Genomic DNA, 16,905 nt, shown 5'->3' with positions numbered 1-16,905 from the left:
TGCTAAATGAGATTACAGGAAGTTTGTCAGATCGTACATGCCTATTTTCTCATGCGTCAGAGTTGTAGTTTTGATGGGTGCGGTTTGGATGGTTTTGAGATTCTTTGAATTGTTTGACCTAGTTTTGTACTTCATATCACTATGTTGAGCTTGTTAAGGGATAGTTTGTGATGAATATGAAAATAGATCAGATGAGGTTTGGTATCTGGAGTATATCGACAGTTCCTTGCATACTGTGTATCTACTTTGGTTGCAATTGATTCAAATCAGTTCCATATAAGCCCTTAAAGCTGTATTTATGGCTATGGTTTGCATGATCATGCTTACTTGATTGATCTTGATCTGATCTTACATCTAACGTCAATATATTCATACTTTGGCTCAATAGATTGCAATTTTTAACAATAGAGATGACAGGACTCCCATTTGGAGGTCTTTCCAAGTCCTGCTAGCTCTACTTAACAAATTGACGTGTCTAAACCTTCAATATATCAATCTATCCTACCTAATTTATTCTAGAATACAGATTCATACTCAAAATCTTTGCAAAGAGTCGGCTAGGAACTAGTTGCAAAGATCTTTGACTTAATCCTTACAAGAAGAGTCAGCAACGTGAGACAGACCTGTCATTCCCTAATGACCCATCCTAACCTTCAACCATACATCACCTCCCCCATCAAATTTCGCCCATTCCACACCCTCAAATCAACAACTCTGCCTACACATCTATATTATTTCCATATTTGTGTGAACATATTGCTAACTTTGTTGTCATGCTTTTTTGCATTGTGGGATGTTGTTGTGAATTGAGTGAAATAAAGTAAAGAAAAATATGGCATCAAATTCACCATAAAGCAACAAACAGTGATGATGATGAAAACTATTTACCTTAATAAGAGACATGAAATCTCAAAAAAAAACTTCTTTCGAGAGTGCAAAAATTATATGTTTTCTATGTTTGATTGGCCGTTACTAAACTGTACATCCCATATAGTAGCTATTGTGGATGATATTTCAATATTATTATGTATGGATGAGTATTTAAAATGCAATACAACTCATTATGGGAATTTTCTGAGAAGATTCTAGAAACTATCAATCAAAAAGTTAGTTCTGTGAATGGAAGTAGAAGTAAACGCAGAAGTCGGGAGTTGGGAGATGAGTTGATGGTTTTTGAGTGGATTGAGCGCTTTTTTGGTGGATATTGAGTTGAATTCTAAGGGAACTTGTCAAAAGTTGAGTCATTTGGAGCTCTAATTGAGTGCTTGACTTGAATTAGAGCCGTTTCCTAATCAAAGGCATTTGCATTCGATTGTCATTGCCTTTTCACTTCAAGCTATCCCATAAATGAGTTCTAACTCGCTATTAATAAGTAATACCATTTGTAGCAACTATTAAAGATCAAATAGAATGAATATCAGCTCCAGGCTATCGTGTGGGTCAAGATATAGCTAGCTCAGATCCACATAACCTTCAATCTCTTCTTTATTCAATCTAATAGCAACTGAAGCCTAGAAGTCCAAAATACCACACCCACACCCTCAACAGCACCAACTCCTTCATCCTTGATATAAATTCACATAAATCTTGCATTAAATTAGCAAAACATTAACAATTTGTCACCCTTTCAACAACTGCATCGATATAAATCTCCATATCACGAGTCCCAGATCTCCCAACCCGCAAATCACTCAAAGTGCTCAAAGTCATTTCAATTACCATTTCATACTCAATAAAAATCAAAGCAAATAAAAGCAAAGTTTAATAAAAAAAAAATCCAGTACATTCTGTTCATTTTCATTAAAATAGCTTGAAAGGCAGCAACAGCACGAAAGAAAAGTTAATGTTAATGCTTCTCACTACCTTTTTGTGTAGCACACATAACTATATTTCACATATGATTACTAATTGGAGTAAGTAGCATATTGTATATTGTGCTGGTATCGCACATATGGAATATAAAAGATGCTGAAAGAATGAGTTCAATTTCATTCTCTGTTAATGCATCTTTAAATGTCAATATTAACGCTTCTTTTATTCCACGCCATCAATTTCTGTCGTGCTTTCATTTTTCCACTTTTGATTTTCATTAATGCTGCTCAGTTTCACATAATGTAGGCATTTAATATAATCATTATCAACATGAATTTTTAGTTGACAACAAGATCATGCAAAGACATTCAATTTTCTCTATTTCTGCACATTTACAAAAGTAAAGGCAAATTCGTGTGCCTAATTTGATGTCAGCATTATGATTAAGTGTTGACTATTCACAATGATCAGTGTAGGATGTCATAAACAACAATTAAAAGCTCCATCAAAAAAATTCATTTTTTACTGTATTTAAGTTTTTCTTTTGTTTTGTTTTTATGACGTGCATATCTGCTGTTGTTGTATGTATTATAACTATTATTATTTATTCGCTTTCCGTGTAGGTTAAAAGCCTGAACAGCTCATTCTATTGTCGTTGCAATTTTTTTATTATTGGAAATTAAAAATTATATTTGATGAATTGGCAATATGAATACGAAATTCTTATTTTATACTTGATTGCATAATTTTTGTTATTAGAATTCACTTAGTTGACAATAGAAATGAAAATTGAGCTCATTTCTCAAGCAGTTGATCGCAGAAATATGGGTAAATCTATAAAATTGTTGAATTTTTATGATTTTTGATGTGAAATTTTGCAAAAAATTTGAATCAAGTCTCTGGAATTTGATATTTCATGCTTACTGCTTGCTGGTGACGATGTTCTTGCTTTACTTATGCTTATACAACAGTTGAAGTCCACAATAATCAGTAAATTTAATTAAATACATTCTTTGAAACAATTTTCTGCTCGACAATGCAAAAATGCAAACACAAAGGGTGTGAAACTATGTCTGCTAATTTTAGCATATAAAATTTGAATTTTAGCAGTCCGTTAATTCAATATTTGCTCTAATTAATGAAATCTCAAGAGAAAAACAATAAAATATACAGCACAAATTATCAATAACAACTTCTTAAGCGACACAATCCAAGCATCCATATAGAATTTATAATTTGAAGATAAGAAAACAGTTAGAATTGAGTAAAAAAGATGTAGTTTGTCAAGAATAAATGTCCTACCTGATCTGCTCTAATTAAGACACTTGTAATCGCTCAGATAAAACAATTAACTCATTCTCGATTTACTATGTCGAATATGTTGATTCCAAAAACTCAGTTATAATCTTAAGTGATGCTTCACAGCATCAAGAGATTTACTGCATCTTGTTCAGCTAAGTTCTACTCAATTAAGCCAACAAACTTTATTTTTCCTATCATAAACTTCATTTTTCGGATATATCTAGCTGATCTTCATCAACATCAAAGAAGAATTTCCTCAAAAAATTCCGCTAATTTGTCTTATTTCCAATCTCAAATCTAAATCTATAGCGAAAATTGATTTAATATTTAGGTCAACACCAAAAAATCAACTGGAAGCAAGAAAAATTCCCATCAATCGTCATATCCGTTACAAATCTCTCCATAAATGCATATATGAGACAACTTATTAGCCTTTTATTGCGTGCAATAAATTTTTTCATGTGAAATGATCATCATAATAATTATTGAAGAAAAGGTGCACAAACAAAACAAACATTAGAAAATTTCAATTACAAACTTTCCATTCCAATGCTAATAACTGTGTTGCCTTGTCACACATACGCTAAAGAATGCACTTATCAGTTTGATGACGGAGGGAATTATGGATATGAAAAAAAGTGCACTATTGGAAGAGATAATAAATCAGTAAATGTTGACTATATCTCCATCTCATTTACACTCTTGCCAATATCTATCTCTTTACATGCACTTCCATATCGGTGCCACTTACTTTGAAACTGTGTGTCTTATTTGCTGATGAATGACTTGCATCAACAAAAAATATAAGAAACTGTTATTGTATGTACGTTATGTAGATAATTTTACTATTTCAATATCCATTCAGTATTTTTTTTTACCTTTTTTTATCGCAGTGCTGCACACACACACAATGATCTTTTTACTTTTTTACTTTTTGGTGTGTACTTTTCGGCTCGACCCGAAAACTATTTTTACTTGAGAAGAGAAGCAAAAAAGCAAAAAAAAAATTTTAATCACAAAAAGAAATTTTTTTTCGCTGTTCAGTACTCAAACGAGTACTAGAAATGAGTAAAAATTGAGCTTTCGGGTGTGCAGTGACGGCTGATTGATCGAGTGGTTTGGAGAAATTGATCGGTGGATCGATGGATTTTTGTATTTGGAATTTTGAGGGATTATCTGGAATATTGAGGAATTTAAGGAGAAATTAGAGACTAGAAGCAGCTTCTGAAGTTGGTCAGAAAAGAATAGTCTTATGCAAAGCTTGATATTCATGAAAAATGACAGTCAACTTAGTCATTTGGTACTCCTTTGATCAACTTCAAGCTCATTTCATGTTGAATGATTGCTAAACTTAACCAACCTAATCTATGTATTTAACTTAAAGTCAGAGTCCATCGAGAATCTAAACCTAATTTACGGAATATCAGACATTTCATAGTAATTGGTCTGGGTTCAAATCCCATCAAATTTGAGCATTTTTACTTAAGTTGTGCCATATTCCAGGAATTCGTTCTAAAACTGGATTCAAAATCAAATTTCAGTGACTTTAACTGCAGGGCTGACCATCTAATGAGCCTTGGTACAATTGCTCTCCTAGGATTCCAAAAACCTTAAATTGGTCACAAACTTTGTCTAATTATTTTATGTTAGAGGACATTCATTTATGATGTAACACGAAATATCAATTTTTGTACATCCAAATTCTCCCATCCTGCCCTATTCTGTAACAAAATCATCAACATACTTATGAACTAACACTCAAGTCTACCTCAACACAGAACAAGTTAACCACCATTACACAACCTTAGCTCTCAAAATCAGTACAAACAACCTCCAAATATTAACTAGTTCTAAAAGCGTCAAATCAAAAGTCACACAAGTCTATGTATAAGATTAGCAAAAATAAAAATCATATCTTAATTTTTACCGTATAGCACATTTTTACATTCCGTTGTAAAGAATCACGCTGAGTCCACATGCTAAGTTATCCGAAATAAAAAATGAAAGCCACAGGCATTAACACATATTGACATAAATCTATATAGAATCTAGCATGAATATTCTAATACTTGAGCGGGATGATTTGGTCGATAATTGGGGATAAGTCAGTAGTCACGGTGCCGTTAGCGTAACTTTGAGTACGGCGGCATAGAAGTCGTTGTGCTGCCCGGAATAGTCTTCAAAAATTCATAAAAAATTCCAAAAGTTTGCCAAAATCTGATCAAAAAATCTAAGCTTAATTTGAGTCTATTACAATCCCACTTTCCTACCCATCCATCCATCTAGTCATGCCATGCCACTGCACATTGCAAAAAATAGTAGAAAGAAAAATATCTAAAAAGTAGAGAAGTGAAAAAAAAAGCCGAACCGAAAATAGACGAAGTAAGTTTCGCGGTTCTCGCGATCGACTGTTGGGCTTATGACTGTATGTCTATATACATATACATACCATGTAACTGTTGTATGAGATTGTGAACAAAATAAAAAAATATTGGAATGAGTTTGAGTGAGTATTAGAGGGAAAAAAAAAATAAGAAGAATAAGAAGCAGTACACTATAGGAGACTTTAATATGAAACATTTTTCTAATAGTTAGTCAGTCAGTGTTAATTTAATCATTGAAAGAATAACAACGGCAAATTGCGACTTTAAAAAAAAATTAAAAGACTTTTTATATATTTTCAAATGAAAAACTAATTCAGGTCCGAGAAAAATGAGAAGAAAAACAGTAAAATTTGATAACAAAAGCCAAGAATATAAAGTCGCAATTTATCGTTTCATTTTTTGTTTTAAAGAAAAGAAAGAGCAAAAATAAGTGTGGAAAATTTCTTGTGCACTAAAAAAAAAAGTCGACTACAGGATTTATTCGAGAGTATCATACACAAAAAAAATATATATTGAAAAAAAAAAAAATAATAAAATTTGCATCATGTGAACAAAATAGAAATTCCATTCGGGTGTGCAAAAGGTCCATGTGGGAATAAAAGCGAGAAATTCCACAGACACAAAGTCACAAAACGTGGTGTAACGACTTAAGATAATGAAGGAATTGAGCATATTATCGTGATATTTGTTGGCATTTTTTTATGGGATACAATCTACGAAAAAGAGTCAAATTGACTGACTCATTCGGGCTTTGAGAGAGTTGCGGAGCTTGACGTTGAGTTGGATTTTTTGTGGCAAGTTCGAAGTCGACTCGAATTTTACTTGAAGTCATGAGGAATTTTGTCGACTTTTTCATACAAAATTCAAGTTGACTTCGAGTTCTCTGTTTATGTGGCTTCATTCAAGTCACTAACAGACAATTGTTTCAAAATTGAGGATACTTTCTTTGAATATACTGAAGATCATGACTTAACTGCAATCCCTAACAGTCAAGGTGTCCGCTTTTAGGTACCGTAGTGGAATTGAAGACAATTCCTTAACTACAGTCCCTAAAAGCCAAACAGACTTAACTAAAATCCCTAGAAGCCAAATGGACAGCTTTTAGGTACCTTAGTGGTATTTCTGTACGGTATGAAAGCATGCTTGATGTCTGTTATGGAATCTAATCCCTAACAGGCAAATTAAATGCCCTCGTGATACAGAAAGACCACTAAGTTACCTAAAAGCAGTCTCTTTGCCTGTTAGAGTAACTAGTGAATTCTAAGTCTCGAAAAAAGAGAGCAGCTTCAGTAATTATCACACGATGACTAATTGACATGTAACATATTTATTTTGTTTCTGTGCCTTCTCAAAATTCACGTCATACAGAGATTTTTTTTGTAGTACATACATACAGTAAATGGTGTAAAATTAGGCAATCTCAAAAGAGAACTTCACGAAAACTGAAAAAAAAAAAATAAAATTATTCAACGTGGAAATTTTTTCATGCCAACTGGCAAGTTTCGCGAGTTGCACACAATTGCAAGCTATAGAGTGCAGTAAAAATATCTATTGTAGCTTTATATTTTCTGTTCAAGGCTTTTTTTTTAATACATTTTCTAGCCCCGTTTCATATTCTTAGTGCGAGAAAAAAACATAAATGCATATATAACCCATACCCAGACAAAATTGACAAAAACCCCGCGAAATGCGGCACATACAACAAAAAAACCTACATCACCACAAACAGGAAAACTGAATGTAGGTAATCAGATTATATAATGGAAGTAGATTTTTTTTTTCTTTGCAATACTTAATGCAGTGTTTATAATTAAATTTTACACAATTAGTTTTCTGTGCTACCCTCAATGACGTCTCATTCAGTTGCTGCTTTGCAAATAATTATCAATAATTTTAAGCTTGTCTTCCCAAATTTGGACACAATGATTGCAAAAGAAGTAAAAATAAACAACGAATTGTTTAGAGTTTCTCAAGTCATTCTCGACACTTTGTGCACTTCGGTGCTAAATTTGCAAACTATTACGCAAGACGTCACTAGCAGGAAGTGTTTTTTTAGTGTTACATCAATCGCCTGTGCAATTTTTTTGCTTCGGATGCACTTTGCGAATTTTATTTTATTTTTTTCTTCATCTCCGCGATTGATCACTTTCAAGTTTGTCACGCTTCATGCCAAAATAAGAAGTGATTTTTTTTTTTATTTTGGCTCAGAATCGGAATCGTCACACGATCAATGTACAGAAAAAATAATATTTTATTTACTTATCATTTGAACTGAGTTTACTGAGCATACAATGTATTAACTTTATTGCTGTTTCGCTCTCTTTTATGACGAGGAGTCACATTCATTTGAAATGTGAAAAATGTGGTGATAAGAGAAATTTCGAAGGTCGATTGAGTTGACACTTTGGGAAGTGATTTCTCTGACGAGTTTTTGCATTTATGGATTGATGGAAATGAGGGGCGTTGACTCCTAGCCAGGAGGTCTATAGTTTGGGAAGTCTCTACTGAGATGATGACCGAGATTTCAACTAGCTCAGGATTTGAATACCTATACAGTTAGTTCCAATAACATACACTGCAGTACACTGCATATAGACCTGTATTACTCAGGTATCTTACCTTACTGATTACTAAGAATCAGACCTCAATGGTTTAAAGCCTAAAATTTGTCAAAATATCATGGCAATTTCCACAAATATCAAGTTTATAACCAGCAATAAGGTCAACTGAACTCAACCAATTATATTCCTGGTATTTACCATTTTAAGAACGAATAATTCAATTTACCTTAAAGAACCAATCAATAATGTCACTAAGACATAAAATTCCATTCTTCCAATACACATTCCTCTTCAAAAACCTTAAAAATCCAACCTAAACCTTCATATTTACTCAAATATTTCTTAGAATTCTTCCAATTCTCTAATTTGTCATGCAAAATCATGATTCAGCACGGTTGACTGAGCATTTATTTGTAAAGAATTTATATGTGATTCTTAATGCTAAATATGGCACGGAAATGACGATTAAAACTTTTTATTTTATGGATATGTGGAAGAAGAGAGAGAATTTTTTGGGAATTATTTAATTGTTGATTTGTCATTTGAATTTTTGTTGAGTGCATTGGGAGATTTTATTGATTTTTTGAGGAATATTGAGATTTGATGCAGGATATTGAGTCTTGATAGAGTTTTGATAGAATTTTGACAAATTTCTTTGAAAAAAGTCAAAATTTAAAGAAATTTTCAAAAAATTCTTCAAAAATCCTTAAAGATTTTGTATTCTTCTAAATTACAGTAAATCCGATCGACACATGACTTAATTGAAATTCCATTTGAAATTTTTGTGAATCTAGTGCGAATCAAGTTGAAAATTGCAAAGAAATTCGAAAATCCTCTCAAAATTTCTCCAATTTCTCACCAATTCCAACCATTCTAATTCAAAATATTCCCACAAAAACTCTTTCAAATCACTATTAACTCAATCCAATTCCAATTCCAATCTAGAAACTCAATATAATTTCCTCAACTATATAGTGCTACTATCAATGTCATGCGGTTAGCCACGAATGTTTCGACAAGTCTTAAACCACAAAAAAAAAATCTTATCAAAAATTATCACTTTCCGAGAATTTAAGTGACTTAGCCTACATACGCACGCAATGTTATATATTTAATAAATTGTAAAGCGGTTGAAATTCTTTAATAAATACTTTCACACATTAAAGCTTAATACAGATAAAAATCGATAATTATGCAAATTTTTTCATTCGTATTCTAATTCTTTGTTTCATCAGCGATCGGCTGATTGATGTCAGGTTGCAATATTTGAATAATGAGTAATTTTTTGAATTGATTTTATAATAAGTAATGGGAACTTTTATTTCAAAGCTAATTGTAATAATTGTGCTGTATATTGGTCATAATTGAAACACAAGTTAAAGTCGTTGTTTCTTATCTTTTAACTGAAACTATCTAAATGATTTGTTTTTATTATCTTTCATGCTTGATTAAGTCATACTAGTGGAAATGTGTTTTCTAGATATTGTCAATGAAATGTTTTTATCTATTACTTAATTAATGGGGTTGTAGATGATAGGATATAATTAAAGTTCATGGTGTGGGACTCGGTAATGATCGTTGATGTAATGGAATTTTAATGAAATATCAAATTGAAAGAAATTAAGAAAATAATGTTGAAATTTTGAATTTTTTTGGTTGAAAAATTTGAATTGAGTGAATTTCAAGAATTTTTATGAATTTCAAGAGTTTAAATTAAAAGAGTTTCAAAAATATTTTAAATTTAAAGAGTTTCAAAAAAAAATTGAAATTAAAATAATTCAAAAATTTAAATTTCAATAGTTTGAAAAATTTGAATTTTCTTAATCTTCAAATATTTAAATTCTTTTTATTTCAAAAATTTGAATTTTTTAAACTTAAAAATTTGAACTTTCACATTTTTAACACTTCTTAATTTTTTAAAATTTAGATTTTCATAATTTCGAAACATTTAAGGTTTCTAGATTTTAAAAATTTGAATTTTCTTCATTTTGAATAATTTGAATTTTCCAAAATTTGAAAGACAATTTAATTCAAATCTTTTAAATTTAAGAAAATTCAAATTTTTGAAATTTGAAAAATTTAAATTTTTTGAATTTTGATTTTTTTAACTTTTAAAGATTTGAATTTCTTTAATCTTTGAAAATTCAAATTTCTTGATTTCAAGAATTTAAATTTCAAAACTTTAGATTTCAACAATTTGAAAATTCATTTTTGTTTTCAAGTTTTTCTAGTATTTTTAAAAAACTCTCAAAAATCAAAACATCAACTAAGTTCCAAACAGGCTTCACACAATTCTTTCTCACAATCTATTTAAAAATCACCCACAAAAGCCAAATAAAAAACCGCAATAAGATCGTAAAAACGTTCCATTCATCAATATTCATGACTTCTATCGATTACTACTTAATCAGGCATTGTCTCATCCAAAAGAAACTGGTTTTCATTTAAGCAACTCGGAATTTAATTAATTTCTATGACTCATTAAAATAATATGTGAGAATATTCATTATTTATCACATTTTATGCTTAAAAAACTGATGAAATTTCTCAGTAAATTAAGTCTAACTTAATGACACATTTCATCATAGCTGGTAGTTTATCTAAAACTAGAAAATAAATAATTTGGTGCTCAGAGAAAACGAAAAAGGTTAAAGATCAGATAAATTAAAAAAAAAAAACAACTTTCTGAGGAAATGTAGCACAAGCGGTAATGAAAAATGACTGAAAATATTTCATTAATAATTGTGGAGCCCATGAAATTGCGCAAAATATTGATAGCTATCATATCAATTATGTCTTATCTCTACCTTCACAACTTCACATAACATTGTCAAGTTTGCTGATTGACATGGCTTGGGTACTTGACAATTTCATTTTCTATTGGTGACTTTTGAGGAGTTTGAAGGGGTTTTGATGGGGACTGGTTCATTAGTGACGTCTTAATTCTAGACTTGAATTTTACTGAAGCAAATATTTCGCATCTATTGAAGCAAGCATTTCGCATCAATTGAAGCAAGCATTTCGCATCAATTGAATCAAGCATTTTGCATCAATTAAAGCTAGAGTTTAGCATCTGTTTAAGCAAATATTTCGCATCAATTAATGCAAGAGTTTAGCATCTACTGAAGCAAGAGTTTGGCATCTACTGAAGCAAATATTTAGCATCAACTAAAGCATGAGTTTTGCATCTTTTGAAGCAAATATTTCGCATCAATTGAAGCAAGAGTTTTGCATCTTTTGAGGCAAATGTTTCGCATTAATTGAAGCAAAACTTTGGCATCTTTTGAAGCAAATATCTCTCTTAAATTGAGAATATTGACTTAGTGATGAAGCAACTGAGAAATGACTCAAGTCGCTGACTTAAGACAGTGCAGCTTAGATCCATTCAATTGGAAACCTCAAGATAACCAATCCATCATGTCTGCACGCCCCCATTAGTACCATTGAACCGTAATTAGACCACAATTAGAGACAAAGCATACAGATAAGCCATAACTAAACTCAAAGTACCCCAATCTTCAGTTCCATTTCTCTCCAAAGATCTATCCAAAAGAAACATAAAGATTAATCTGTATTCAAATCTGACCATAACTGATTAGTTAATCGCTCTTTTCATTATCCGAAAAAAATGGAAATAAAAAAAAAAACCGAAAATTCACCGCCATAAATAAATTTAGGTCAGCAAAACTCAACAAAAGCCAGTCAGTCAGCAAATAGAGCAAAATATAACTTTTTTTTATCAATCATTCAGCTTGAATTCAATTAGAATTTGAAATTCCGCACCTAGATTTCTAAAGAGTTGAAATTATCATTTTTCATGAGAATTTGCAGCTATAAAGGCACGGAATGAAGAATCAATTTCTATTTAATCGAAATCACAATTAAATGTGCATTTTCTCTTGATTTTCTAAAATAAACATTCATTAAATACCTTCATTTACACACGGCAATGTTGGTTTTTATATATTTTGTGCAGCACAGCTAGAAAAACTAGTGCATAACAAAATTGCACTCATCTAATTCCGATTTCTGCATCAAATACAGACGAAAAATCTATCACATGTTGGTATAAAACCGTAATGCACACGATGAATTGATGTTTCGATTTAATGTGCTATTAATTAAATTAATTTCCATTTTTTGATGTATAGCTCGTGTTCTTCATACATAAGTGAATCTACAGCAGTTGCTCAGTTAGATGATTTTTGTGTTATGATCAATGTTTTAGTAACTGGTGCACAAAAAATTGGCAAGATTTATCTCAATTTTTCTTTCATCTGCTTAGTTTGCGGTATGCAATTTAGAAATGCAAGTAAGGAAGGCACTTGTCGAGGGTGAATAAGGCGCATTTTAATTAAATTTGCAATGTCTTGAGGATTTTTTGCTTTATGGCATGCAACTTAGGGATTAAAGTTAGAATTGCATTGATAAAGAGATAATAAGACGCATTTCGGGAATTTATTAGGTTAGGACAAGTTAGAAAAGCACTGATGAGTCGTAAAGTAGACGCATTTGCTCTAATTCTGGTCTTTCGATGGTTATGCGGAATACTGGTCATTATTACAAGTCAAAAAGACACTAAACAACTGTGCTACAAAACGCATTTGTCCCATTTTTGCTTCATTATTGCCAATTCAGTTGAAATCATCCACAATTGCTCATAAATCGTAACATCAGAAGACAATCAATCCCATAACCACAAATTCTGCCTCACCACAACCAATCTTATCCTATTCCACATCAGAATCACATCCAATAAATTACAAAATCTAAGAAAGAAACTTTTTCTCTTCGGAAGCGTAAATACTCGTCCATCAAAGGCAATGCTGCCACTCGACAAAGAAGTCTAACTTTATACGAGACATACTTTTTTTAGAGTCATGATTTCCGTTGCCATTCGGTCTCAAGTCAACATCGTTGTGGTCATCAATGAAAGTTGTTTTCATATCTCAATATTTAAACAAAAAAAAAGACTTCTCTTTCTATCCAACTTCTCCATTAATAGCTGTCATTCCATCATTTCTAAAAGAAATGAGTAGAGAAAATAAGAAGAAAACTTGTTGTACTTAACATAGCGTAGAAATTTCATGACGGTGAAGGAAATTGACTTTTTTTTAAATAGAAATTTATGCTTGTATAGCAAATAGAGCAAGGCATCTGAACAAGTCCTAAGCATAGCTCGATAAGACTTTCAAAATGAGACTTTATTGAGTCAGTAGCCAATTATGACCCATTTTTGGATAGTGTCACTAATGGACACATAAGTAACGCCTGTCTGCGTATCTAAAATTATTTTCTTTAATATCAAAAAGTCTTGGACACAAAAGAAAGTCAACACAGTAATTCGATGACGAGCGTAGAAAATCTACGCATATATGTGGTAATTTATTATGCAAACATTCAATTACAAGACTCAGTCAGTCTATAAGGAGATGTAGATATGGGTATATTGAATATAAATTGAGAGAAACGATGGTTGCGGTGTCGGAACAGAGTTGGGTCTTTGGGTGTTTATGTAGGATAAGATAGAGTTTGAAGTGAGATCTTCCGGGTGGAATGGGGATGATATGTTAACTTCTGGGTGTAATAGGGTTGATATGTTATATTTTGCGTGTAATAGTGATGATATGCTAACTTCCGCGTTTAATAGGGAAGATATGTTAACTTCCGCGTGTAATAGGGATATGACATTCAACTCTAAGTTCAGATTTGGGTACGATTCCTTGTGAAACCTGGCTCTTATGCCTATAGACATTATGAAAAGGATAGATTCAATACTGAGGGCAATAATACCAATGATTGAAGCTCCTTCTTCATCTACTAGCAATTAAGTTCAATATTCTTATACTTTGAGTCATAAAACTGGAATTAGATTAGACAATCAAGCATTATTTGCTATCCACGTCCAAAATATCCTCATACTACAACTTCTTAACCCCAACGTTCCACTTCCAATCACTAAACTCAATCGATCGCCATGCAATTTATCCATTACTCGGTCACAGTTACCGTAGGTCAATGAGTCAACTACATCTAACTTATATCAACTTACTAAGTCCAACAAAGTTAATTCTCTCATAAAAATCCATCACGATATTCTGCTCAACTTCATAAAAAAGCTGAGTCAAGCTGCATATGTTACAATTTACATGATCAGAATTAGAAAAGGGCGCGTTAGCCCTGAACCAACGAGCTTGCGATAATTACTGCACACAATATTTAAATTGCCGCCACGGAACAAATTTACAAGCTCATCGAAGCTTGTTAGTCAATAATAATAATAAATGACAATGTTACACAGTCAGTCACATTCCAGAACTGAATGTTATCTGCAATCGTGTTTTGAATTCTTTTATTACATATTAGTTGTGTATTTGCCTGCTTTCGACCATGAATTGATACCCACAATCAAATCGAGGGCTGTATAGGCAATGTGACACAAATTAACGAGTTGATTTCAATTGCATTTTTATTAGATAGACTTGACTTTTTTGTGTATGGCGACCATATGTACATATGCGCATATGATAGATTAGTTTAATGATGTAATTAGAAGAGTGAGGGGAACTTGGTGGGTATTGGAGGGGGTTTAGTGGCTGGTTAGAGGGTTGGCTGGTTATTGCGTGATTTTGAGGCAATTTGGAGTGAGTTTGAGTCAAAATTGAGGAAATTGTAGGAAATTCTCATAAAATTGCAAGCTTTAAGCTACCTTAAAGTAGATTCCATATTAAGATAGCAAGATTGACACCCAAATTGCCCATCCTGAAGGTTTCTACCCCTCATAACCTAAAAATCACTCAATTATCCATAACAGCCCCACATATGCTCAATTACATCAACATTAAATGACTTCATTTGTCAATAAATTCCTCAAAACCAACAGTTGCGATTGTTGTGAGTTGCCAACAATCGCAACCTGTGCTCAATATTTTCCACCATAGAAAATCGACGAGGAGCGATGCAAATTAGCTACATAGTTGCATTAAAGCATTTTTTTCCATTACAATGGTTGCATAAATCACGTGAATGGCTTCTTCTCGCACCTCATAATGCGATTTTGCATAGAGTAAAAAAAATGAGGAACACGTCATTCATTGCCGCGTGCTTTTAATGATGGAAATGGAAATACATAACACAATAATATTGGAACAATGTATATGTAGATGCAATTCCCACGATGGACCTTGAAATATACCTCATTAAATTCTATGAATTACATAAGTATTGTTGCTGCATTCTCAGTTTACAATTATATTTACTGCACTCGTTACATGACATAATATTAGGCAATACGAGAACTGTGTATGATGCAAATATCCCATCTCGAAACATCGGCTTCTATCTTTAGTGACTTTTTGATCTACCTGAAATTTTCTCTTTCTTTTTGGTGGTGTTTGTGATGCCCGCGGACATAAATCTCATTTCTATTTTGTTCCTCTATATTCATCATCACACAATTTTTATCGTCATCGGCGTAGTTTTGGAGTGCGTGTCAGTTGCGCATTTACATGAACATTTCCGTAAACAATATATTAATATTTATGTGAGGGATGGCAATTTGTAAGCTGTAAATGCACATTCTGATACGCATTTAGAAACTTAATTCTACAAATATGGACTTTTTGATGTTCTATTATTCGACAAAAATGGCAAAGCGAGTAGCTTGACATGACTGATGGACTAGAATGACTATGAAGGATTGCGATGTCATTTGTTGGCTTTTATTTTGCAGCAGTTTGAATGAAGATCTGGAAATGGAAATTTTTGTAAGATTTTTTAAGGATTTGGTTGGTTTTTAACTGACAAATGGACTGTATTGTGCTTAAAACAGGCTGTCTTGTTCTGACTTGACTGTCTTGACCATTAAACAGTCTTTAAGTATGAAACAGACATCAAGTTCCCACAATATAATCTACAAAAATGCATTAAAATGCACTACGACAATTAACATTACTTTAGTGTTAATCCTATCAGCATTTGTACAACTAAACTGGCACGAATTGTTTTTAAAAAAAAGCAAGCAATATTCATGACTGCCAAAAAAATTACGAAATGATCAATTGGCTACGATTTCATTTCTGTAATAGCTCATTTGTAAAACTATTAATCTAGTTAAAATGTAGGAAAAATGAGTTTTGATAATTAATGAAAAATGTCAAAACATATTGTGGGATGGTAGAGCAGATTGTAATGAGTCGGAGCAGAGAATTGAATCTGGGGCAGAGTTGGCAGAACTCCAATGTGGAGGCACTTCCACTGGATTTGTTTCTTTGGAAGGCTCCTTTTTGAAATTTTGGTATCCAGACTCACGAAGTCCTGCTAACTCTGTTTTTGGGTATCGAACAATATATACATAAGCGAATCTGTCAGTGTAAGAGTAAGGCCTATGTGGTCGAGTGATTAGGCAAGATACTGGATAGTTGTATCACTATATTGTGGGTATGTGGGTTCGATTCCCATCAGAGACCAATCTGTCAATGATCATTTAGAGCAGTGTTATTCAAACTTTGTGTCATGCTAACCTTGCTAATTCCAGAGCTACATGTCGTGTGGCTAATGCCAGAGCCACATGTATGTTCTTTTCTAATCTCCAAGGTTTTGCCCTGGCACAAAAAAGTTTGGACAACACTGATATAGAATGTGATCATATATAACAAGGATTCTCACAATACAGACACTACAGTTAAAATTGAAAGTTGGCTCAACTGAGAAGCTTACCTGTCCTAGCAAGCAAAGAGTGTTCTCTCAAGAGCCAGAGTAAGGTGAGAGCAGAGCTGGTGTCGAGTCGACTTGAATCGACTTTTCCATACAAGATCCAAGTCGACTTTGAGTTCTTGGTAAGAATA

General features: G+C 32.4%; 1 long non-coding RNA gene across 2 annotated transcripts in view; it reads left to right on the top strand.

Annotated features, from left to right (window-relative positions):
- The window catches only part of LOC139086227 (uncharacterized), a 64,911-nt gene that overhangs the window by 44,662 nt on the left and 3,344 nt on the right, over nucleotides 1-16,905 (top strand). The window lies entirely within an intron of this gene.

This window comes from Chironomus tepperi, unplaced genomic scaffold (assembly GCF_022539635.2).
Source record: "Chironomus tepperi strain 1889 unplaced genomic scaffold, CSIRO-AGI_Ctep_v1 contig_85, whole genome shotgun sequence".
In the NCBI taxonomy this organism is placed as follows: domain Eukaryota; kingdom Metazoa; phylum Arthropoda; class Insecta; order Diptera; family Chironomidae; genus Chironomus; species Chironomus tepperi.
Note: the sequence above shows the minus strand (reverse complement) of the source record. Positions and strands in the feature narration are given on the sequence as shown.